Source organism: Tenrec ecaudatus, chromosome 15 (genome assembly GCF_050624435.1).
Source record: "Tenrec ecaudatus isolate mTenEca1 chromosome 15, mTenEca1.hap1, whole genome shotgun sequence".
NCBI classification, from domain to species: Eukaryota; Metazoa; Chordata; class Mammalia; order Afrosoricida; family Tenrecidae; genus Tenrec; species Tenrec ecaudatus.
In genome coordinates, this window is record NC_134544.1 from 54,284,736 (window position 1) to 54,312,064 (window position 27,329).

A 27,329-nucleotide genomic window follows, 5' to 3' on the forward strand; every position below is an offset into this window, starting at 1 on the left:
ATCGTCTTGACTGAGCATGCAGCCAGCCCCCTGATCTCTCTAGGTAGGCTCATCGAAATGGGTGTTGAAATGGAAACGCAAGAAAGAAGTCATTTGGTGGAACGGCGAAAAAGAAGCTTGTCATTTTCTTGGCTGAAATTTCCTTCTGAGAAGTGAACCCCAACTTATAAATTCCAGGGCAGAGTGGCAGCATGGAGGCCTAGGGATTGGTCCGACTTGGCTTTGACCTCTAGGTCCATCCAGTTCCATAGCTTTCTAATGGGAGGCCTTCCGTAAGTTAATTATTGAAGTTAGAGTTTCTGCGATTACAGAACGGTGGTGATAAGGTTATGTACTTTGTGAAGTTATTTTGAGGTATAAAAAAGATAACAGTGAGCCAAAGCAAAAAAAAAAAAATGTAGATCATCTAACACCAAGCTCTGAGGAGAGACAGGCTCTGCTGCTGCCTCCCCCTTTTGATGCATGCCTCCGGGATGGGAAGCAGCAAATATTTTCCTAAATGCTTGGGGCATTCGTCCCACAATGCATTTCTGACGGCCTTCCTGGAGTGTGGTGATCTGACCTTGAAAAAATGTAATCCACAAATGTTTTCAAGTTTCAGACTCCAGGGAAGGAAGTTGAGGGGATGGAAATTCAGAAGACATTTCTGAGATGTTACTGTTGGAATTCGCATGCTTTCTGATACAACATTCCTACTTAAGTGCCATGTTGAAATACTAAGCCTGCTTTCCTGGGAGCAGGCTGAGGAAACAGTCAGTGATGCAATCATCTTGGAGTTGCTGAAATGGAGCGAGATTTTGGGAAGGATGTGATGTGCTCCATCACTGGGACCCCAGAGACGGTGATGGAGAAGAACAGCTGTGGACCAAAACGTTTCATGCCTCGGTGAGAATAGGTTGTGCAATATGAATAATGTGCAAAACGGTAATTTTCTGCAAGCTCATTTTCCTAACCCTCTGTGTGTTGTAGGTATGATTTGAGGTCTCTTTTAGTTTTTCATGAACCATTTTTATAATGGCCGATTTAACATTCTTATGAGATAATCCCAACATCTGTGTCGTCTTGGTGCTGGTATCTGTTGAGTGTCTTTTCTCATTCAAGTTGAGATTTTCCTGGTGCTTAGTATGATGAGTTATTTTTGTTTGTATCCTGAAACATTTGGGGTATTCTGTTAGGAGACTCTGGATCTTATTTAGATCTTTGGTTTTAGGAGGCCACTCTGATTTCACAGTGAGGAAGGAGGGGAGGCCTTTCCTTGTTACTGCCAAGTAGGGTGGAAGTCCACATTCCCCAGAAGCCTCCATTGACATTCTGGGGGACAGGCACTTCTTTACTGCGAGGGTTGTGTGGGAGTTCAGCAGCTTCTCTAAACTTCTGCAGACCCTGAAACCAGGCAGGAAGGGAAAAAGCCACCACGTCACTGTGGGCTACCTGGCCTTCATGACACTACCATTCACAAGGAAGAGAAAGCTCAGTGTCTCTGAGAGATAAGGACATTTCTGGAGTCTCCCTCAGCCTTCTAGGCCACCATCCTGGCAGGAAGGGGATGGAGTGTTTGGATCATTATGACCTACCACCACCTGTTTGTCAGTTTGTTGTACTATCATTACTTGCAGGGTCTTGTGATGCTGGAAGCTGTGACATTGGTATTGCAAATACCAATCGGGTCATCCATGGTGGACAGGGTCCAGTGGAACCTTCAGACCAAGTCCCTAGGAAGAAAGCCTTCGTGATGTACTTCCAGAAATTAGCCAGTAAAAGCCCATTCAAACACAATCGAACACTGTCTGACCTGCTCTGAACACATGTCAAAAGAGATCAGTTGCTAGTTATGATAAGGTGTTTGATGACATAGAGGCCTGTGAGGGTGTGAGAGACCCTGACTGAGATGGATTAGCGGGGTAGCTGCAACAATGGACTTGAGCATGCTTGTCCTTGTGAGGATGGCACAGAAGTAGTCAGTGTCTTACTATGTTGTCTATAAGGTCAACCTGAGTCAGCGTCAACTTCATGACAGCTACCTATCGGCCAACAACCATATTGGAAAGCACCTTCATGCTGTCAACCACAAGAGTGCTTTATTGAGCAGTTGAGGAAGCTGAGCATGCCTTCCTGCTGAAACACTTCCCACTTGGTGTCTGGGATTTCATACGGACCTGCCCCCATCTCACTAGCAATTCCACCCTTTCTTTTTTTTTTTTTTGAGGTTGTATCTTTTATTGTATTATTATTTTTTTCCACCCTTTCTTGATAACTAGTTTTATCCTTATTTTTCCCACTGAAGGAATACTCTTAATCTATATTCAGAAGTAGAGACAAGAGCATAATGCATTCTTATTTTCTTGATATTTTTTTCAACTTTATAATTATTATTGCTTTAATGTTTTCATTTATTTTTCAAAACCATTTTATGGGGCACTAATACAGATATCATACCATTCTGCAGATTCCACAGTTCAATCACATCGAACAGTATTGTACAATCGCTACCACAATCAGTTTCAAAACACTTTCTTCCAGCTTGAACTCCTGGATATCAGCTTCCTGGTACCTTCCTGCACCTCTCCCACATCACCACCCCACCCTGCTCCGGAAGCCTTATGTTACTTGTTCATCGATACTGGGCTCCATATAGCGAAAAGCAGCAAAACACGTAACGAAGAATCAAGAAGGCTACCCACAATGAAAAAAATACATCAGAAATAAACCCCAACACGGAAAACTAAACACTCAAACAAATAACACAGAAAATATTGAAAACAAGTCAGGCCCCCAGTGTATCAGAGGGCCATCAAGTGACAAGGTTGTAATTGTTTATGTCAGGTTTATCATTGGATCTCCTATAATCATTTCTCCAATACTCTTGTTTGCTAACCAGTTTATTCCCATCTGTCGATTATGGTTCGAGGGAAATTACCGGAGGCTTTTGTCCTGTGTAGACCTCACAGATGTATCTTGGGTCATCCATAGCCTTCTGCACACCAGCATCTCACAGTTTAAGCTCTGCTACGATGTCCTCCCTCGGCTGTGGATGATACAACTTACAATCTTTGGGTCACAGATGTGAGTGTGCTTCTTCCATGCAGACTTAGTTGACATTTCTAAAGAATCATTATCCAATGTCAAAAATGATATCTTTCCAATCTAGTTTTCATATGTCTCCCAAATTTTGTTTTTCTTTTATATTTTATAGAGATTACTAGGTATCATTTTATTTAGTTATGCACACTTCATTGTGTATCTCTGAATAATTGGAGTTAAAAATCATCTTAATGCTATTATAATTCTTAGAAAAATTAATAAATATATTTTGTGTCATTTTATCAGTCTTCATTCAAATTTCCATGATTATATAAAAATGTCTTAACAATTGTTAATTTCATAATGCAGCTCCCATCTTAAAATGATGAACAGCTATATGACCAAATAACCCAAAAAGCGACATCTGTCTTTTGGAAATTGCTTCCCCCTTTGTCTATGCCCCATTACCAGAAAATTCCTCAAAGGAGGTGTCTAAACTATTGCTCTACTTCCTCACGTCTCATTTTCTCGTGATCCCACACGGATCAGGCCATCATCCCCACTACTCCACTGGAGGGAGCCCTGGTGGTATGGAGCTTCTGTAGGGTGGCTAACCTCCAGGGCAGCAGTTTGAAACCACCAGCTGCTCTGCAGGAGCAAGACCAGGCTGCTAGGACTGTGAAGGGTGACTGTTGGGGAAATGCACAGGAGTAGTCGACCCTGTCCTACAGGGTCGCTATGAGTCAGAATTGCCTTGAGGGCAGTGAGTTTGAGGTTTTGATTCCATCAGAACCACGTAAGGTCCCTTTCATCCTGTCAAATCCCAGAGTTTTTTCTGAATGGTTGAGGAAGCTGATACGTTTCTGCTTCTGAAACATTTCTCCCAGTGATTTCCGGATTACCAGAGTCACCTTCTCCTATTTCGCTAGTCATTCCACCCTTTCTTTATCTCTAACTTTTGGAATATTCAAGGAAGTTGCTTGTCCTGTTAGTTTTAGAATATGAATGTCCTTCCTAGTGATTTCCAACATTTTTTTGTTTGGCCCAACCCTTCTCTTGACTTTAAACTGTATATCAACAACTTCGCTTGGTTGCTGTTTGGGGAAATCCTGTCCTCACGCACAGGGCTTAAAGCTTAAAGCAGTGGCCTGATCATATAGGATATTTGGAGGACACAGATCAACCCAGGACACTACTCAAAGCCTTGAGTTTGCAACACACTTTAAACGTAAAATCTGATTCTAAGATGACTTGCCCGATCCATGCCGTGCCTGCTTCCCAAACTCCTCTTCAAGCCCCTGTCCCCTGGTTGCCTTTGCTCTGGCCACATTGGCTCCATGGTATACTTCAGATGTGCTGAATAACCTCCTACTCATTCTGCCTTAGACAGCCTTTCCATAGCTTCACAGGACTGGCGCATTTTCATCATTCCCGTGTCCACGCAAATGCCAGCTCTCCAGAGCAGCCTCTTCTCCCGTACTTCAAGTTCCAACTCAATTCACTGCTCTCATTTCCTAGGACTTCCTACTTGGTATTCCTTGTAACCAAATTATGCTCACTTCATTATTGTCTGTCTCGCTCATTCGGATGTAGGATTCATCCTTCCTGTAACTCTAGCCTGGAAAGTATCGTTGAATGAAGCAAGGACTCAGTGCAGCAATATAAACTCCTTTACAGGCGAGGCTATTAAGGACCCGTGAGGTGAGGTCGCTTGCCCAAATCTCTGACCAAAGTCTCCACTGCGATCCTTCAGCTTCCCAGCTGAGAGCAAACGTGAGCGCAGGACACTGCTATGATGCATGCGTCCCACACCGAGAATGCCGCCAGTGCCGGGTCCCGCAGCTTATAAACACAGAGCTGGCTGCATGTTTTGACTTCACATCTTTAACAACAATACAGGCTGGCTGGCACTTTGCAGGATTTCCCAAAGGGGGGGGGGGGGGAAGGAGCAGAACCCCTCTGCAGGCTTCTCCTCTGAAACAGAGGCTTTGCAACGTCACTCACCGGGCCATTGTTGAACAACAATACGCGTCTCGGAGGCTAAGAAAATTCCCACACTCTGTACCAGACGCCTGGCTGGTGAGCCCTGGGCTCCCTTTTACTCCTGGATTCCTTGTTTCTTTTTCCTCTCTCTTTGTTATGTCATCTATTCATGACCGGGGCAAGGTGCCATGCTATTCTTTCTCAATTCTGGATCAGTCTGTTTGAGCTATTCCCATTGGGTGCCCTATTCATGCAACCTAACCACCCCCGGTTGCGGTAGGTGGTTTACGTGGAAAAGTGCAAGGCACATTTTTCCTGCTTGGTTTGGGCTTTTCCTGTGATTCAGCAATCTTCAGAGAGGAACGCTTCATCACATTACACCATCCTGGCTTGTGTCTACACCAAGCCCAAATTTGGTGGACATTCTCGGAGAATAACAAACCAAAGTTACAGCCGAGTGAGCTTGTACTGTGGGTTTGTCTGATCAGGCGATGGTTTTCAAAGGCCTGAAAATGGAAATGTTCTCATGGAAACAACAAGTTGGCATAGACGGTTCAACACACGGTTTGCCAGTCTGATTCTTAGCGGTTACATTGTATTTATTTTTTCATGCCTTCTCCCCTTTTCCCGTCTCACCCCAGCTTTTACACCGTCCAGAGTGATTCTGCTTTCTGGACATCAATTTCTCCATTCATCAAGGGAGGCTGAGAAGAACAACCGACCTGAAAAGAATGGTTTTGTGTGGTGTTTCTTGGTTCTGTTTCGCGGGGAATTGAATCCAGGCAGAACATCTTTGCATCGGCACAGCTTACGTGCAGGGTGTTGGGAACCGGCGTTCCCTCACATACATTTAGCAGGAGCTTGATCATTTTGCCTGTGGCGTTTGGAAGCTTCTCCCCAATTCAGGAGTCACATCTATGTGTGCATGTGCACGTATGGCGTCTAAGTGTTGTTGCGTACATGAGAGAACTGACCTAAGTCCTGAAATGCTGTTTGAGCTGACCTGGAAACAGCACGGTATTGTCACTGAGAGCCTGGATTCTGGCTTTTGAGTTAGAAAGATCAGAAATCAGAGTCCTGGGGAAAATACTGCAGGCTTTTTGATTGGGAGAATTCCTTTTTCTTTTTAAATTTGGCTTCATTAAATACCAAATAAAAACATCTCATAGCAGCCTCATAGAATCAGCAAAGGGTTAAATAATGTAATGTACATAGATGGATGTAAATTGTTAGTATATTTCTGATATACATTAAATGTTCACATACTTATATAATCACTGATATAGCCCATCATAATATTTATTATTAATGTAATGCATAGTGCCACAGAATAAGAGTAAATGGAATATTCTCTATATCCCCTTTTTTATTTGGATGCCGTTGGTGCTTCCTATCAGCGCCTAATTTCAGTTATGCATATAGACATGCCTTGCAAAAATCAAGATTCTCCAACTATGAGGTAGCTTATAAAGCTTATAAAGCATATGTGTTCATGGATTTGGTCTATGAGGTGCCTCCCTCCTTCTCTCCCTTGCCGTTGAGTCAATTCTGATTCATAGTGACCTTCGAGGGCAGAATAGAACTGGCCCTGTGAGTTTCTGAGACTGCTGACTGGAGCAGAAAGCCTTGTCTTTCTCCCAGGGAAGTCCCACAAGAACACATTTTCTAGAAAATTGGGGTCATGTTTCTGTACTCCCCCCTTCCCCACTAGTTCAAGTTGTCTCTGAGGGTGGGATTTATTGTCCCTATTTAAGTATGTCAATGCATAAAATAAAGCTGACGTGTACAAAGGACTTCAACATGTAAATGGTGATGAGAATTCTGCAAGATCAGGTAGCATTTCATTCTGCTATCCAGGCGGTCAGTTCAATAGCACACGTGACTATGCAGAGGAAAAAGAAGCGTGGACGAAGATGGACCGGAAATGAAGTGGCAGTGTAGCACAGCGGGGCTTGACTTTACGTAACCACTGCCTTACTTCTAGCAGTGGTCAGAAGAGATGTTTATTTATCGCAGATAAAACACTTGAAGGAAGGGCGTACAGGGTTAGCATGGCACTCCTTGGTCGTCTATGTCCTGGACTTACATTTCCTTTCTATCATCCGTGACGTGTGGCTTTTTGCATTAAGATGTGTGTGTGTGTGCGTGTGTGTGTGTGTTTCACAGTCTGAGACGACTGCTGGTGCTGCAATCTTCATGCCTGCCTTCTTAGGGTGGCTAAATAAACACCAGATATCAGTTCAATTTGAATTTCAGATGGATAATTTTTAGTGTGAGACTGTCTCAAATATTACATAGCAGTGTGAAAAAGTTATTGGCATACCCTCTTTTTATTTTACTCTGATAACCTGATGCATCCTAGAGAGGAAAACTTACATTCTGCTAGGAAGGAAGACGGGGAGAATGCAAATAGGGGAGACAGCTAGAAGTTTCTTCTACAGGTGGAAATCTCATACGTTCTCTCTCATATGTAGCCTTCTATAAACTGGGTGCTCAGAATTTAAGCTCTACTGTAATTCCCTTGGGGCATATCTTAAACTGAAAGAACTGAAGAAAAAAAATCAAGCCTCGAGTTGTAATAGCTAAAGATTTTATGGGCAAAATATTGAATGATACAGGAAGCATAAAAAGAAAATGGAAAGAAAACACCGAGTCACGGTACCAACGATAATTAGTCCACACCCCAGCATTTCAGGAGGGAGCATGTGAGAAAGAACCAGCGGTGCTGAAGGAAGAAGTTCAAGCTGCACTGAGAGCAATGACCAGAAGCAAGGCTCCGGGAATAGATGGAATGCCAAATGAAATGTTTCAACGAACTGAGGAAACACTGGAAGCACTCACTCATCTATGCCAGGAAATTTGGAAAACAGTTCCTTGTGGAGCTGACTGAAAGAGGTCAATATTCGTACCCATTCCAAAGAAAAGTGACCCAACGGAATTAGACGGAGAGTTAACGGGAGCCAGGGATCTAGGTGTGCTCGTTGTGGTGAGCACGTGGATTGGCTTACGGAGTGGACTTTGAAGGAAATGCGCAGGGAAGAGATGGGCTGATTTGGACACATGCCTTTGCCACTCACTGATGGGATGGAGCCACAGGAGCTAACCTTGAGAAAGAAGAGGAAGGGCTCACTGGTCTGGGGTTGAACAAGTTGGATGAATTTCGAGTCTATGAGCTTGACCTAGCTCCAGGGGCTAGCTGGTCTTCAGTGTAGCAAGGTGTCTGCAGACACCAAAGCCTGCAGCTGGCACCAATTGACCTAGTGTGGATTAGCCCGGTCTGAGATGACCAGAAACTAACCCAATGAAGAGGAAAACGCTTGACTCTGTGAGCTGTTTCACATTGCTGCACTTTGGATGGCTGGCCTGCTGGAGCTGCACTTTACTTACACACGCAGATGGCCAAGGTCCAGCCAAAAATGAAGAAGCATTTTTGTATCCTCAGTACTGGGTTGTTAGGAACAGGGGATTTAGATATCTACAATGGGGGATCATAAAGGCATGACTAGCTGGCTCACAAACTTGATGTGTTAAAAAAAAAAAGATTGTAAGGGGAAAAGGGGAAAGTTCATCTTTCAGTATGAAAGGGCCAACGACTAGACCTAGACAAGCTAGGGGGATGGCCTGTAAGGGCAGTGAATTATTTGATGTGACTCTTCTAGCCAAATTCTCTAGCTCCCACAAAGTGACCTTTTCCTGCAAGGATCTGGTAACAAGGTGAGGGGAGATACTGATAGAATTTCACCTGTGAGTAATTTATAAACAGGATTCCCTGGAATGCCATCCTGCTGTGTCTAAAATAAGCCCCCTGAGAAGCAGTAGGAGGTAATTCATTCTCAACAGTGCCAGGAATGGAGTCCCTCTTTTGAACTTGAGATCTCTGAGCAGTGAACCTCCTGGGTCCAGAATACAACTATAACATCAGAGTGGTACCAGCAACAAAACCAGAGCCAGAGCATGGAAGGGCATCCTGGACTTCAAAGCTCAGAGAAAGAGAAAAGCAGACTGCTTTGGTGCAGGAAGCTGGCTTGTCGAGTGAGGCGCCTTTGGCCGAGGAGAGTGAGCTTGATGACCCAGGTAAGTTGGGCTTCTCACTGAGGCTCACTGGAGTGGGGGCTCTCCTGGGCACTTAGGGCAGGGAGCTGGCTTTGCTAGCCCGTGGAGTTTGAGAGAATGCTTCAGGTGAGGCTTCCTGCGCGGGTTGTCTGCCCCTCTGGCATTTATTGGAGGACCTGAAAGAACTCAGTGACATGTCCTGTAAAGAAACTCAATCCTGAGCAGTTCTCACTGGTATCGCAGCATGATAACTTCATTAATAAGCCCTTGAACCCTGAATTTTGTTTGTGGGTTCTGGGTAGCTATTGTGATGAATATTAGATCCTCGAGAGGTTAACTAGGAGTTAAATAGAGAATGCTAGTGAAAACAACACAATCTGAGCACAGAGAAATGCAGGAAACCAAGAAATCAGCACCACATTAAAAAGAAAGAAAGAAAGCAGCAACAAGATCCTATAAAATGACAGCAGTAAATTCATGCCTATTGATAATTACACTGAATATAAATGGGTTAAATTCACGAAAAAGATTAGCATGCTGAGTAAGAAAACAGGACCCATCGATATGCTGTCTATGAGAGACACAAAGAATAAAAGCCAAAGGGTAAAAAAATCCCCAAACATATCAAGCAAATGGCAACCAGGAAAAAGCAGAGTGGCAATATTCGTTTCTGATAAAACAGACTTTCAGGCAAAAATCAGCAAGAGGGAAAAGAAAGTATTTGCTATAACCCAACAAGAGCACGTAATCATAAAACCAATCTACACACACGATTTGAAAGAGCTTCCAAATATATCCATAAAACACAAATAGAATTGAAATAGAATTAAACAACTCCACAATCATAGTTATGTTAGAGACCATTTCATCGGTTCTGACTCATAGGAGCCACCAAAGAAGCACTGTTCAGTCCTGAACTGCCCTCCCAATTGTTACCATTGCTGCAGCCACTGTGTCATGTCATCCCTTTAAAGTTCTTTCTCTTTTTCACCGACCCCCTACTTTACCAAGCATGATCTCTTTTCTTGGGTACTTATCTCTCCTGATAACATATACGAAGCCCATGAGATGAAATCTTGCCATTCTTCTGTCTAAGGGACACTGGCTGTACTCCTTCCAAGATAGATCTGTCCACTCTGGGGTCAGGTCCCTGGAATAGTCAATATTCCTCACCAACACTACAATTCAAATGAATCAATTCTTCCACGGTCTTCTTTCTTTCTTTATTTTTTGAGGTTTTAAAAGTATGTTTTTAACATTCCTAGGTTTTATTCACAATCACAAAAGATACTTCAAATTTTTATTAATACATAATGAATATTAAAATGTATATAATTGCACATATATATACATTTATATATTCTATATATGGAAAGAGAGAATATTTCAAGAGCTGATACTCTAAAGGACTGCTTTGTTTTCCCCAGTGCCCAAAATTCTTCCACATTTGCTAGGATGCAATCTTACAGTCTTCTTTATTTATTGTTGAGCTTCCACCTGCAAAGGCCCTATAGGATACACCATGGCTTGAGTCAGGTGCACCTTAGTCCTCAAAGTGACATCTTTGCTCTTTAACACTTTGAAGAGGTCTTGTGCGACAGCATTGCTCAACACAAACATGGTTTGATTTATTGGTGCTGCCCCCGTGAGTGTTGGCATCAGTGGAGACAGAGTCAAGTGCACCCAAGAGAGGCAACACAGCAGGTCACTGGCAGCTCCCACAGCCCAAATCCCAAGAAAAAAGACCCAGGTGCAGGCAAGCAGATGATAGAAAAGGAGGAGCCAGTTCCCCAAAATCTGTTGATAGATATAAAATAGGTAACACCCTCAAGGAGACATCTCGAGGCTGTGACTGACACCTTCAGGGGGAGGGCTTATTGCCAAGTTACTGAGGATCCTGGCCCAACCAGGTTGACACAAGAATGACAATAACCAAACTCCAATCCTCTGCCATCGACTCAATTCCGACTCATAGCAACCTTACACAGGATCTCTGAAACGGTCAATCTTTAAGAGTGGCAGTTAACCGCCTAACACCTCGCCCACAGCACCATAATACTCCACCTCAAAACAGGACAACAATCAATATTTTCCAACGCACATGGAACACTCCCCAGAATAGACCATATGTTAGGCAATAAAACAAATCTCAAAATTCACAAACCATCAAAATACCACAAAGCATCTTCTCAAACCACAATGCTGTAACTTTAGATTTCTACAATAGGGGAAACAATCAAATACATGGAAATTGAGTATCACCCAGCTTAAGGAGCCCTGGTGGCGTAGCAGGCTATGTACTGAACTGCTAATCACAAGGACTGTGATGTGAGTCGACAAACTCTGCTGTGACAGAGAGATGGAGCGCTCTAATACATATTTAAAGTCTTGGGAACCCAAAGGGGAGCAGTTCTATTCCATCCGATTGGGTCACTATGAGTCAGAATTCACTTGATGGTTGTGAGTTTGGATTTTTAGCTTTTAAACACTATTAGGTAATAGAAGAAATTAGAAAATGAAATTATAAAATTATTTTAATCAAATGAAAATGAAAACATAATATGCCAAACATTTGGGACATAGCAAAAGTAGTACTCAGAGGACAATTTATAGCAATAAACATTTATCCATAAAGAAAAGAAAAACAGCACTTTAACTCAGTGTCTCAAACAATTAGAAAAAAGGACAGCAAATAAAAGTCAACACTCACAAGAAGGAAGTAAATAATAAGCAGGAATAAGCCAAACAGAAAACAAAAACAATGCAAAGAATAAATGAGAGTAGAAATTGCTTTCTTGAAAGGATTAATGAAATTGATAAGTCACTGGCAAATTTAACAAGGGAAAAGAAGAAGATGCAAATAACATGATTAAGAAATGAAATGGATTCACACTGGAACCACTGACACAAAAAGCAAAGTAAAACAAAAATTATAAAGAACTACAATTTTGAAAGCTAGAAGAAACAGAAAAATTTCTATAGATACTGTGTACCTAAACTAACACAGGCTGTGATAGAAAAATTTAACATAACAGAGCAAAGAAAAAAAAACACAATTGAATGGATCGTAAATCTTGACCTCACAGTCCAAAGAAAGCCCGATGTATCAAACATTCAAAGAGCTGACACCAATTCCACTCCAGCCATTGCAGAACATAGGAAAAGAAGGAATACTTCAGAATGCAATCTTGACCCAGAATCCACCATGCTTTAAGGAGATGGATGGAAAAATGAAATACTAGCTTTATATAGAAATGAAAAATACTCAGAATAAGCAGTTCCCCACTAATAGACGAACAGAGTAAAAGATCTCATACCACACGATCTCCAACCCTACTGTAGAGCCAGAGTAGTCCAGGTAGCCTGATCCTGGGATGCCAACAGACACGCAGATCAACGGAACAGAATTCAGAACTCAGAAGTAAATCCATCCATCTTTGCAGAACTGGTGTTTGACAATGGAATGAAACCTATGAAATAAAGAGGAGCTTTATTTAACAAGTGGTGCTAGCAAAACTGGATATCAATTTGCAGAAAAATGAAACAGGATACATATCTCATACCATATACAAAAACTAACTTAAGATGGCTCAAAGATCTACATGTAAAACCTAGGACTATGGCGACCATCAAAGAAAAAATATGGGAAAATGGAAGGGCTGTAATAGACGATCAAGCATAACAAAAAATATACAAATCACAGAAGACGCAAACCAGACGACGGGGCCTTTGTGAAAAATAAACACCAAGGACTTTACCAAAAGAATAAAAAGAGAACCCCCAGACTGGGAAAACATTTTTAGGCAATGATGTATCAGACAAGAGACTACACGCTAAAATTTATAGACAACTTTAACACTTCAACAAGAAAAAGAGAAATAATCCAATTAAAAATGGGCAGTGGACATGAACAGACACTTCACCCAAGACATTTAGGTGGCCTGCAAGCATCCTTAGCCATTAGATAAATGCAAAACAACAATCATCTCACCCCAGTATTATTAGCAAAGCTATTAATACAAAACCTGTAAATTCTGTGGTGAGATTAAAACTCTTATAAACTGCTGGTGGGGCTGAAAAATGGTACCCCCACTGTGGAAAACAGCGTGGCACTTCGTTAAAAAGCTGAAAATAGCAACGCCACACCATCCAGTTATCTCAGTGCTAGTTTGATAGCCTAAAGAAGTAATAGCAACTGCATGAATAGTTGAATGCGCAAAGGTGTTCAACATAGCAATTTAAAAAATAGCAGGAAGATAGAAACAATGAGTGAATGGATAAGCAAATTAAGATATATCTACTCAATGGAATCCCCCCCCCCCCGTTGCTAAAGAATATTGGTGAGTGTGAAACACTTCACATCGTGAATGAACCTGGAAGCCATTATGCTTTATGCTAAGTGAAATCACTACAGGACAAATAGTGTACAAGTCTATTATTTTTTATTTTTTTAATAATTTTAACAATTTATTAGGGGCTCATACAATTCTTATCACAGTTCATACATATACATACATCAATTGTATAAAGCACATCTGTACAGTCTTTACCCTAATCATTTTTTTTCTCCTCTTTTCTTTTTTTACATTTTATTAGGGACCCATACAACTCTTATCACAATCCATACATATACATACATCAATTGTATAAAGCACATCCATACATTCCCTGCCCCAATCATTCTCAAGGCATTTGCTCTCCACTTAAGCCCCTTGCATCAGGTCCTCTTTTTTTTCCCCTCCCTCCCCTTTCCTCCCTCCCTCATGTGCCCTTGGTAATTTATACCTCATTATTTTGTCATATCTTGCCCTATCCGAAGTCTCCCTTCCCCCCTTCTCTGCTGTATTTTAAAAGATCAAAAATCAAAGAGTTTTCACTCAAAAAGAAACATTCCTTGAGGGTTACTAGGGGTAAGAGAGGAAGCTAGGGTAAATCTCTAACTAGAAGGGAGACATATATTAACTTGCGTGAAGGGCAGGTCAATGTACGATAGGTGAGAGACCAGCACAGAACGATCAAGGCAAAGGAAGACACTGGTAAGCACAAGAGTTACCAGCATCAGAGGTCAATACTATTACAAACCCAATCCTGCAACCCACGAGTAGACACAGAGATAGGTACATACATTGAAGAGGTGTGGAAATATATATATATATATATATATGGACTTCAAAAAGTTCATGGAAAAAATGGAATAAAAGGATGTGAATTTTTCATGAACTGTTTGAAGCCCCCTCTTACAGGTTTGACAGAAAATATCCATAAATATAGTAGATCATCAAGTTTTATGAAGCTTCTTAACCATAACCAAAAACCTTGAGGGAATGAGTCATTGGCCCCGGGGGTTCAGACCATACTTCTTAGGGGATATCAAGGTTAATTGGCACAACATAGTCCACAAAAACGTTCTCTATCCTACTTTGATGATTAACGAATAGGGGTCTTAAAAACTTGAGAGGTCTCAGGGTTTAACTTTCAGCCAAGTAGTAGACTGAATAGTATAAGTAAACAGTTACGCCAGAGAGGTGACATTTCTTAAAATAATCAGCCATCAGAGATCAAAGGGCAGCAAGATCAAAGTTTAGAAGGCAAGAAAGGTTAAGAAAAAAGTCTGGAAGAGAAATGGGAACCACTAGGAGGAACCGAGATGAATGCTGGCTGCATGGTGGGGCTGGCTTGGTCAACCTTCATTCACTTCACAATACCCACCCAAACCAACCGACACCAACACCGAGACCAGCATGGCAAACTGAGGCGCTGAGAAGATCACAGGATTTACGGCCACAAGATATGTGTTTGCGTCCGGCTCGATCATACACGAATTCTTCACCTTGCCATGTTAGGATGATGAGCGAGATTAGCAACCTGCTCAAGATAGCAGAACTTTGCTATGACCTAAAACGTATGCCCTAGAAAACCAAGCGAACATTTCATTTTCCTTAGTCATCTAACATCTCATGAAGGGTTTGCTAAATCGTATGCTGATGTCAAAACAAGATTCTGGGGGGTCTACTGACACTCTTTATGGATACCAAACAATGTTAAGATACATACAATCTTGATGGTGGTGCTTTTCAGCTAAAATTTGCATATCATGAATATGCATCTGCAGCCAAGCCTGTAACTCTTCAGTTCACTTCGTCTGCAGGCTCATGGCTGACACAGATGTTACTACTCCCCAATTACAGTGTTTTCTGCGTGGAGTCATCGTGTCTTCTGTAATATATCACTTGCCAGAGCCCCAGTGCTAAGCATTAGCTGGTAATTTATGATCATACCTTCTGAGGCAGAGAGGGCAGCCATAGCTCACTTTGGACTTGGGAAAGCACTCCAGGTTTTCCGCTGCTCTCCATCCCCCTCTTTTTTCTTTTTCTGCCTTTGCTCATTACTCTAGCTTTTCAATTTAGAGATGGCCTGGATCCTGCCATGTAAATCAAAGAAGAGAGGGCCTGGCTCAGCCAGCTAGCCTGGGTCACCTGGAATCCATTATGATACAGGATCATAAACACCTCCATTTTCCCTTAAGAGAGAGACCAGAACCACTAAAGTTAAGCTACCTGCATAAGAGTTGAGTGTGATCAGCTGTACTTAATCTTTAGATGTCCAACTCACTGATAACCTTTGGTTTGCTTTGATAACTATGAAATAAATTCTCACTGCATTGGATACTAGAATTCTGGTTTCTATTCAGGGCTGTGGTGCAGATGTCATGGACTCTTGGACTGGACAACAATCCTTGGGGATCACTGGGGCCGGTTACAGGTTTTCAGGCACTCTGACTTCTAAGCCTCCCTCTCCTAACTCTAAATTTCCCTAGGGAATCACACGGTGATGGTGCATTACCAGGTTTAGGCACCAAACCCATTTAGAGTTGGGGGAAAGGGGTAAAAGGAAATAGTAGGAAACATTCAAACTTTTCAGCTTATGCGCTGCACATCTTGCATTTGAATTCAGCTCTTCTATTTGCCACCTGCCCTCTGTGGGAGCTTGAAGGACGGAAGGGGCCCTGGTTTCCTTCTGTAAAATGAAGGTACTGACCGGTGCTTTTCACACTTTAAAGTACAAGGTGTTTTAGGGTACAGAAGAGATCTCAGTGTCAAATATAGTTGAAGGAGAACATTTAATATGTTTTACAAGAAACAAAGACGGCACAAAGACACAGGCACATCATCCAAATCATGGAGGCCATTAGCATGAGGTCATAATGGTGCCTGAGGATTCACAGGACACTAAGGCATAGAACAAAGGAAGTGGTCACAAATCCTTGATTGATAATCAGATTACTACATCACAGTTTGCAAGTGGGATCACAGAAATGGGAACAAGACAATGACTGGGACCTGTACAAAGTTAGAAGAGCTTACAAGATTGGCCCAAGACTTTCTGAACCAGGTAGTCAGGGCATGATTGATAGGGCAAGACTCAGGACCATGTGACCCCTATACTTTCCCCAGTACAGTGTCTCCATCAAGGACACTAAGAGTCTCCAGGCAAGCCCCTAAGAGCGACTACTACTCCTGGGGCTGGGTGGGTAAGGGTGGAGGTAATTCATTTTCCAATGCACTCTGAGCGATGGCAAGATGATTTACATACGCGGATAATCATCAGATAGAACTCAGTGGAAGCTTAATCTATGTGGGGACACTGCAAATGGATTTTGGTTTTCAATGTCATTTATAGCCTTTGGCAAATGAGGTGGTCAGAAGTTACAGCCTAACACAAAGGGAGCTTAAAATAAAATGTGTGAAAATTTCCCATTATCTTTCAATTCCATCCCATCCCCTGCCTGCTCACCAATATTTTGAAGTCTTTTTTATACAGACAAACCACTTGTGAATCTTGTAGATTCTGGCTCAGTAGGCCTGAGGTGGGACAACCCGGGGAAAGCCAATAGTGTAGGTCCAAACTTGGAGCAGTAGTGCCCTAAATCAGTGATTCGCTGCTCCGTATATTGCATCACCCACGGAACACTTGAAAGTACTGATGCTTGGGCCTCCTCTAAAACTAGGGATCCCTGGTGCTGTGATTCAGGCCTATCCTATTGATCCTTGAGTGAATTACACCTCATAGCAACCCTAGAGGACAGAGGAGAAGTAGTCCGCAGGATTTGCAAAGGCAAACTACCACATCTTTCTTCCACCTCCCACGGCTGGTGGGTTCCAACTGTCAAACTTGTGTTTCAAAGCTACGTGCTGAACCACTCCAGGTGATTCTGATCATAGAGAACGGTAAGCCTAGCTCATTGGCTATGAAACTTCATTGTGCGCGAGAATCGACTGAAAGGCTTGTAAAATGCAGCTTGCCCCACCCTCAGGGTTTCTGAATGGATCTTGAGAGTGGTCAAATAATTGGCTCTTCTACTATGCACCTAACTAATGCTGATGCTTTCAGCCTGCACTATGCGCACCACGGTCGAGAGGCTTGCGCGAGTCCCTCCTAGCGCCTGCTGTGGTGGTTTATGTATTGGGTTGCTAGCTGCAAGGTCAGCCGTTGGAAACAACGGTCCTTTTGTAGGAGAAATATGAGACTTTCTACTCCTATGGAGATTGACAGTCTTGGAGACCCACATACCCTATCCTAGAGGGTCACTGGGACTTGGAATTGACTCAATGGCAGTCCATTTTTCTCTAAAGCATAGATTATGTAATCAAGATTCTTTCCTCTTTCCCTAGCTCTATGTATTCAAATAGACTGATTATTTGTAAATATAGTATATGACTTTTGAAGTCATATGATATGTGTACAAAACAGGAGTTTTCATTACTTATTTTCAAATACCACTTGTTATTTTGTTCTGATTATAAACATGAAACATCATCATTATAAACAAGTGAAAAGGAAGGTAAATATGAAGAAACTTTAAAAATTATCCATATAGTTCAGTTTCTTCCAATCCTTTCTTTCTCTGCAAAAGCATATATGTCCATATAGTTGTAATAATAGCATCCAGGAGCTCTGATGATGTAATGGATGAAGCATTGGGTTGCTAACCCCAAGGTCAGCATCTCAAACTATCAGCCACTCTAAGGAAGAAAGGTGCTCTCATGAAGATTTACAGCTTCAGAAGTCCTACAGGGCAGGTCTACTCTGCCTACAGAGCCAATAGGAATCATAATTGACTCTAGAGCAGTAGGTTTGGCTTGGGTTCTTTTTTAAAAAAAATAATTTTATTGGGGCCTCATACAACTCTGGTTTGGGTTCTTATTAATAGCCTCTATACAATTTTGCCTGTTGTATACATGTTTAACCACATGGACTCTAATGTACTCCTCTTGTATTTTAATCTTAACTCTACCACTTAACAGGACTCAGGATCTTGACCATGTTTCTTTACCCTTCTGTGGTGAACTTTTTCCAAAACAATTTTATTTACAAATAATACTCATACCATGCATTTCAATGGTTTAAACATATTAGAAGAATTATGTAAATATCACCACAATAAATTTTAGAATATTTTCTCTTTTTATTGGCATGTAATTCACATTAAAAAATAGTTCTATCACATTAAGAAGAGTAGGGCAATCATCACCACCATCAGTTTTAGACTATTTTCTCCTGTCTTGTAGTTATTGCTTTTAGCTCCCTATTTCCTCTCAACCTTCCCTGACCTGTCTAGGTAATTAGTAATCCAGTTGCTGTCACAGGATAGATTTAGCCTATCCTGGATTTTATACACAGAAAACTTTCCAATACAAAATCAAGAAACAAACAAAAAGCCCGACAACCATGACATAATAAAACAGAAAAATCTCAATTAAAAAGAAAGCAGAAAATATTAAAAACTAGAACAAATTTAAAATGGTGAAAAGGGGGATAAAATGATAAAGTTTTATATTTTAAACTAACTGCATCTGCCATTATCTGTTTTACAATGCTCTCTGTCTGATAACAAGGCCACGCACATCACTGGTCAACGGTCAGAAGGGATTCTCAGGAGGCTTCATCCATGCGGGAACCCGGCAATGGATTTAGGTCTTTCCCTGTCATCCATACCCTTCTGCAAATGGGTGCTCAGAATTTAAGCTCTAATACCATTCTTTCCCTCCTCTCGTCTGGGATTTTATTATTTACAACCCTTATAGCACATAGAGTGCTTCTTTTGTGGGGATCCAGCTGATACCTAACTTAGATGGCTGCTTGTTTTCAGACAAGCCTCTCAGACCCCAAATACCATTCTTTCTGATAGCTGGACACCGTTTGAGTTCTTAACTACACCTTGATATAACACCCATATCTTCAGTGATCTCTTCCTGAGGGCAAGTGTTGAATAGGGCTACTTCACAGGAACTAATTGTTTTTAGTTAGGCCTTACAACTAAGTGTGAACTCAAAATCTATTACAATCCAAGTTATAGTTAATATAAGTCCCTGACCTGCTTTAGAGATATTGTTACCACTTTATTAGAGAACATTAAATTAATAGTACCATTAATTTAACCAATGATATAGAATTTAAAATACTGCTTAGAAAACCAAAGTCTACATGTATAGGGCAGTGTTTTAGACTAAGATGCATGGATTATTGACTTGTACAGATTAAAGATTCAAGTGTCTGGACACAATACAAACAATGAGGGTTGGAGTTAGGGCACAGCTTTCAGGATCACTCATTTACTGAGGTAGAATTATGACTGTTGGGTTAAAACATGTCATAATAAAGCAAAGAGAGTATGATAATAGCAAATACACAAGTAGTGAGGAAGTAGTCTTGGGCTGCCAATTACTGGGCACCCTAGAAGCAAGATGTGTGAGCCAAGTCCAATGACCTCCACTGCCATAAACTTGGGAGAGTAGTCATCTGCTTCCTCAACACTACAGCATTTCAGTCTTAAGCCCAAGGGACTATGTCAGTTCTTTTAATCTGTTACAGGTATCTGTTTAATGTAAAGTCCCCTTAGTTTACTTATGTTTCCAAATCAGACCCTTCTGGTGTGGTCTATGAAGGTGGTTCTGTACCTCGAAAGGACAAAATCTAAAATCTCAGTTGTCTATAGCTTGTAGTCTGGGTCATCAGGGGATGGAGAAACACTTGGTCCAAAGTGCCCGAGGAAGAGCATAATGCAGGACGTGTGCTCGCACTGGGAGTTCTAGGTAAGGAATATTAAATATTTTATCCATGTTGGACTGGTTACTCATCAACAAAAGTGAAATCACCTCTTTTGAAATATGGTCACACCCCTCCCACTCCTGAAACTCTGGATTTGAATTTCCATTAAGATTCACTGAGAACCCCTGTAGGAGTATTGTTGATTTGGGGTGACCATGGAACTCATTGGTCTTCTCCCTTTCTCCCTGACATCTGAAATTGGTCCAAGCTGAGGCGAAGCCTCCTCTGATGAAGTGTTGTTGTTGCTTTGTTTTTATTTAAAGATCATGTTATTGGGAGTTCTTACAGGTCTTCTAACAATCCATGCATACATTGTATCATGCATATTTGTACATATGCTGCCTTCATTATTTTCTAAATATTTACATTCTGTTTGAGCCCTTGGAAACAGCCCCTCTCTCTCTTCCCACACCTTGTTACCTCTTGATAAATTATAAATTATTATTATTTTCATATCTTACACCAACCACCCTCTCCCTACAGTTTCTTCCCCACTCCTCTCCCTACCATCCCCCTACCCCTTGGTATCACTACTGCCATTTCTGTTCCTGAGGGTTTATTTGACCTGGATTCCATGTGTCCTGAGCTCTTATCTGTACCCACAGTGAAAGGCAGGATTGGGGTCATGATAGTGGGGGGTGAGGAAGCCTCAAAGAACCAGAGGAATATTGTGTGTTTCATCAGTGCTATACTTCACCCTGGTTGACTCATCCCTCCCTTTCAACCCTCAACGAGGGGATGGCCCATTGTCTACAAATGGGTTTTAGGTCTCTGCTCTGACCTCCCTCATTATCAACAATATGTTTGTTTGCTTATTTGTTTGTTTGTTTGTTTGGGGTCTTCTGATGCCTGTTACCTGATCCCCTTGACACTTCATGATCACACAGGCTGGTGTACTTCTTGATGAAGTGGTTTTTAAGATGTACCAATTAGGAGGTAATATACAGATCATGGGCAGTAGGCAGGCACACCACCTTGTTGCTTGTGAGACCACATTAGAAGATTCCATGACCTGAGAACAGATGCCGGCCTTTGTCTTGGTGATTACTCTTATAGTAGTGGTCTCATACAATATTTGTCCTTTGTGCTTGACTAATTTTGCTCAGCATAATGGGTTGTGGGTTCATCCATTTCATGAGGTATTTCATCATTGTGTTTTAGGCAAGCATAGAAGCCCATTGTGTGTGTGTACTACAGCTTCTTTCAATAGTCTTCTATTGATGGGTGTTCAGGCTGTTTCCAGATTCTTGCTATTGTGAACTATGCTGCAACGAACATGGAAGAGCATAGATCTGTTGGTGTTGTGTCTTATCTCTGGGTTCTATACCCAGCAGAGGTATCACTGGGTCAAATAGATTTCCATTCCCAGTTATTTTAGGTAGTGCCATATTGTTTTCCACAATGGTCATACATTTTTACAAGACTGCTAGCAGAGTGTAAGGATTCCAGTCACTCCACACCTTCTCAGTTTATATTTTCTGTGGGTTTTTTCCCTCTTTTTAATTGAGGTGTAATCATCATTGGTCATTGTCAGTGTAAGGTGATGCCTTATCGTTGTTTTGATTTGAATCTCCCAGATGGCTAGTGATTTAGCATTTTTTCATGCATTTGCCAGTCATCTGCATGCCATTTTTGGTGAACTGTCCATGTCTTTTGCCCACTTTTAATTGGAATTTTTTTCCTTATTGTGGTGTTGCAGAATTCTATAGAGTATAGATATTAGCCCTTGTCCCTTGTGTCATTGTAAAGATATTTTCCCAGTTTGTGTTTATTTTATTACCTTTATAGTGAAATCTTAATATGCATGTGTCTGTTTTTTAGTAGGTCCCAGCCATCTATGTTGTCTTCCACCATGTGAGCTTCTTTTATATGTATATGCCCTGCAATGACGTCCTTAAGTTTGTTTCAGTTTTCTCATTGATGATCCTTTTAGCTCTGGGGTTTTCATTTAGATCTCTGATGCTTCTTGGGTTCATTTTTGTAGCTGGGGTGAAGTATGGATCCTGATTTATTTTTCTACTGATAAAGATCCAAATTTTCCATTATCATTGATTAAATAGGTGGTCTCTTTCCACTTTAATGTTTTTGTCCCTTTGTTGAAGATCAGTTGCCTCTAGGTGGATGGATTTACTACTGGATTTTCTATTCTGTTCCATTGGTTTATGTATTTATCATTTTACTAGTATCAGGCTCTTTTGACTACTGCAGCTATGTTTTTAAGTTGGGTCGTGTAAAGTCTCCTACTTTGTCCTTCTTAAGGAATTCTTTCCTTATCCTATGTAGCTTCCCTCTGCAGATGAAGTTGGTAATTTATTTTTCTATTTCTTTAAAATGTGAAGTTGGACTTTGGATCAGAATTACATTGTAGTTACAAATTGCTTTAGGTAGCATTGCCATTTGTATAATATTAAGTCTTCCCATCCATGAACACAGGATATTATGCCATTTGAGTAGGTCTCTTAGAGTTTCTAATAGTAGTCATCTGTAGTTTTCTTTGTACAGGTCTATTGTTTTCTTAGTTAGGTATATTCCTAAGTATTTAATCTTTTGGGTGACCATTGTAAATAGTATTGTTTTCTTCATGTCTTTTCAAAGCTCTCTTTGCTAGTATACAGGAGTCTAATTGATTTCTGCATATTAGCCTTATATGTTGCTATTTTCCTAAATCCTTCAATTGTTTCCTTCCAACAATCTTTTTGTAGCATCTGTAGGCTTTTCTACATATAAAACCATATCATCTGCTAATAGTGAGAGTTTCACTTCTTTGCTGAGTGTAGTCTCTCGATTTCTTATAGTAGTTGAATGGTTCTGACTAAAACACCCACATGACGTGGAATAGGAGTAGTGATAGAGGGCACCTTTATCTGCTTCCCATTCTCAGGGGAAATGTGTTCAGTCTTTCTTTGTTGAGTAAGATTGTTTTTAATACAGTGTCTTTATTATGTTGTGGAATATCCCTTCTATTCTTATTTTTTGAGTGTTTTTTTTAATCAGAAATGAGTGTTGGATATTGTCAAATGCCTTTTTTTTTGTGCTCCATGATGTGTTCATGTGGTTCTTATTCTTGACTTAGTTTATGCTGTAGATCACACTGATTGTTTTTCTAATGTTGAACCATCCTTGCATACTTGGTATGAATCCCATTTGATCGTGGTCATTTTTTGGGATCCATTGTTGAATTCTATTGACCAGAATTGAGAATTGTTTAATCTAAATTCATGGTCTGTCCTTCTCTGTCTTTGTGGGGTCTGTGCCTAGTTTTGGAAGCAGGGTTATACTTACTTCATAGAAAGAGTTTAAGAGCTTTTCCCCCCTTCTTTTCTCCCGTGTTCTTTTCTGTGTTTTGAATTGTCTGTGTAGTGTAGAATTGGTGACAGATCTTTTTTGATTCCTTGGTAGAATTCCCCTGTGAAGCCATCTGATCCTGGGCTTTTCTTGTTTGGAAATGTCTTGATGGCCTTCTCAAGTTCTTTTGTTTATTTATCTATTGAGGGTTTCCATGTCAGTGTATGTTCATGTGGGTATGTGACGTATTTCTAGATATTTGCCTTTCCCTTCTAGGTTATCACATTTGTTAGTGTGTAGTTTCTCATAGTAGCGCGTTATTATCCTCGGTATTTCATTTGGATCTGCTTCGATGCCACCCTTATCATCTCTAATTCTAGATATTTGCTTTCGCTCCTTCTTTTCCTTGGTTAAGTTTGTCTGCGGGCTCTCAATTTTGTTAACCCTTTCAAAGAACCGACTTCTTGTCTTGTTTATTTGTTTCATTGCTTTTCTGTTTTTCAATTCATTTATTTTTTCTCTAATCTTTAGGACTTCGTGTGGCTCTTCTTCTAATTTTTGGAGGTGTGGTATTAAAGTGTTGGTTTTGGATTCCTTCCTTTTTATGTGTGGATTGATTATTATAGATTGCCATCTGATATTGCTTTTTGCTCTGTCCTGAGTGGAAAGGGTTGGTTCTAAAGACAAGCAAATCTCTCTCTTGAGGGACTTTGTAACCACACTTTTAGCTTCCTTTTGGCTCTTTTCCAGGCAATTGTACACATCGATTTCTTTATCTAATTAAATGTGATAATTCGGGACAGATTCTAAGGTCCTGATGATATCACTATTAAAAGATGTGTCAGAAACTATAGAAAGAAGTAGAAGTAAGTCGATTGCGGAGCTGCTAGTCTAGACAGGGATAATATGCAATTGTTGTCACTCACATAGTGCTGTTTTGTTCAATAAAATATCACCAACAGGGAAGAAAACCTGATGGGGAGTCAGGCTCAGTCCACTCTTTTATTTTTTTCCCTCAACAATTTTATTGGTGTATAATTCGCACATCAAACAATTCATTCAATAGTTCAATCACATCAAGAAGACATGTACAATCGCCACCACAATCAGATTTAGAACATTTTCTTCATTCTTGCACTCATTGTTATTAGCTCCCTATCCCTCCAGTTTCCCCTGCCCTACCCCCAATGAACCATTAATCCAGTTGCTGTCTCTATAGATTTACCTACCATACTTCATATGCAGGAAAACATTAAAAAGCAAACAAAAATAACAAAGTGAAACAGATAAAAACCTCGATCACAAAGAAAGCCAAGCATATTTAAAACTAGAATGAGTTTAAATGGGTCATAAGGAAGATCAAGTGATAGGATGGAAATTTTACCCGATTGCATCTGCAACAGTCCGCTTTCCAGTGCATTCCACACGAGAGCAAGGTTCTTCCCTGGTCCCTAGTCAGAGCGGACTCAACATATTACTCCACATATTACCCTTTCACTTTTAAAAAGCCCCCAAGCAGCTATAAATGGGTCCAAGGGAGGTACGATGATAAGAAATTTCTTCACCACGTTTTGATACACCGGCCATATCTTCTGCAATCTCTGCATGTGTTGGGGCGTCAAGCAGGGCCATCTTGTAAGATCTGATTGCTTTTAGATTGGGGCTAGAATTTAGTGCAAACCCCAAGTCCATTTATTCTTCTATGGTTGAAATATGTTTCTGGCTGACCTTGTAGACATCATTGTCATTTTATGTTAGAAAACATCCGGCACACCCTGGGGCATCACTGCCACTGCCATCGAGTCAATGCTGATTGACAGCGACCCTACAGGGCAAGGTAGAACTGCCCCCTGTGAGTAGGTGACTCTTAAAGTTAGGTCCTTCTCTTTTAAAACCAGCAGCCATAGAGACTTAATTATATTTCTTGGTGTATAAAGAAGCCCTTATTTCTTCCAAAGAAAAAGAGTTGTAGTCTTTATATTTATGTGATCTCAAGACTCCTCCAAACTGGAGGATTATAAATTATTCCGAAGGTCTCTTTGTCAGAACTGAGCTACATGTCAGGCCTTTCATAGATCTTATGACTCAGGCATCCACTCGAAGCCGTCTCCTCTCGTGTTTAGTTATAAAAAGAGGGCTTGATCAAGAACATGAAGATGTTTGCTGGTTTTTCTCGGGAGCTTTAATCAAGTTGGCACTCCATGGGTGCTTTTATTTTCCTGGCCTGGAAATCTTTCTGGATGGCATGTGTACCCTCTTGGACCGAAATAAATCAAGACGAAGGAAATAAATCTTTTCTTGTTCGGTTTCTTTTCTGTGTTCTTAGCTCCCCTCCTCCCTTTCGTCTTCACCACACGGTCACACCTTCAAAGTTCTTGTGCTTTTTCCCTGCTCAAGGGCAGGCCAAGCTTTCAGGATGGACAGACTGATTTCCAGCCACTCATTTATGACATGAGTGGGGGCACAACTGAAATGTCCTCAGATCCCACAGCCTGTGGGTACGAATGAGGTCACCGAGCATTCGTGTCTGGATGATGCCGCTCATAGTTGTTTATACTCACATCATGCTGGAGTGTTGTGTCTTACAAACTTCTCTCCACACCACTGGTGCCTTCCAAGTCAGCCTTGTATTTGACCAGACAGCGTATGTGCCAGCTGGAGCGCCTCTTTGGCCTTCAGTAGCCCCTGGGCATCTGCCACCTCGGCTTATTTCCTCCAAGGCTGTGCTGTCTCCTTCCCTGTTCCTCCAAAGCAGGGGTAGGTACCATCGTCCACGCCAAGGACTGTCTTCCAAATTTCTCTAGGCTTTTCCCTCTAATTCCATCTCTTCGTACTAGACAAAGAACATAGTTAGCAAGGTTGAGTGGAAAACAGATGTCTTGAATGCCCTGCTTCTGTGCAGGTCACAAGAACCTTTTTGTTCCTCTTTAGTCTAATACCGCTGTCAGCAGGCAGAGTGCATTCATGAATGCGATCAGAATCTCAGATAAGGTTTCTGTGGGATTCCATGGCACAGTGGTTCTTAGCCTTCTAAGGTACAAAGTGAATCGGGGGCTAACAAACCTTCCGTAAGCGCCTGCCTCGTGCTTTGGCATTGAGCCGTGAACTTTAAAGACAGCTGTGAAGGAAAGATGAAGCTGTCTGTTCCCATACAGATTTAGAGACGCAGAAACCCAAAGGGGCAGTTCGACGCTGTCCTACAGGGTCTCAATGAGTTGGAATCGACTTGATGGCAACGGGGTTGGTTTTATTTTGGTCTGTGCTCTGCATTGTGCAAGATAATTGTTTTCATTGTTATGTGTCATCGAGTCAATCCTAACTTATAGAGATTTTATAAGAGAGAGTAGAACTGTTCCATAGGGGTAATATTTTTTACTTAAAAATATTTTATTATCGTTTAAGTGGAAGTTTATGCAGCAAGCAAGGTTCCCATTTAATGATTTTTTTATACAAACTGTTCCATGCCATAGCTTACGGTTTTTACAATGTTTCAGCTTTCTCATTATTTTCATTTTGTTTGTCTGTTTCTATGGCTCTACCTTCCCTCCCCCTCCTTGGCTCCTCATTTTTGCTTTTGGGTAAATGCCAACATTTGCTGGCATAAGTTCATTGTTTATGAGAGTATCTTACTCAGGGTGACATGATTGGCTTTGCAAACTAATCTATTATTTTATGGAAAGGTGATCTCCAGAAATCACTTCAGTTCTAAGAGTTTCACAGGATGCTAATCCTGGGGCTTCCTCTACGCTCTCTCAGTCCAGTAGGTCTGGCCTTTTGGGGGGAATTAGAATTTTATTATACAATCTTCTCCTTTTCTGCCCAGGATCTTCTGTTGTGTCCCTGGCCAGGATGGCAGAGAGAAGGAGCTGGGCAGCGTG

The 27,329-nt window shown here is 41.2% G+C and overlaps 1 long non-coding RNA gene across 1 annotated transcript in view; it reads left to right on the forward strand.

Annotated features, from left to right (window-relative positions):
• The first annotated feature begins 756 nt into the window (after positions 1–756).
• Positions 757–27,329, forward strand: part of LOC142427928 (uncharacterized) — a 156,604-nt gene continuing 130,031 nt past the window's right edge. The window contains exon 1 of the long non-coding RNA XR_012780116.1: positions 757–885. This is a non-coding gene — a long non-coding RNA (uncharacterized LOC142427928). The remainder of the gene's footprint in view (positions 886–27,329) is intronic.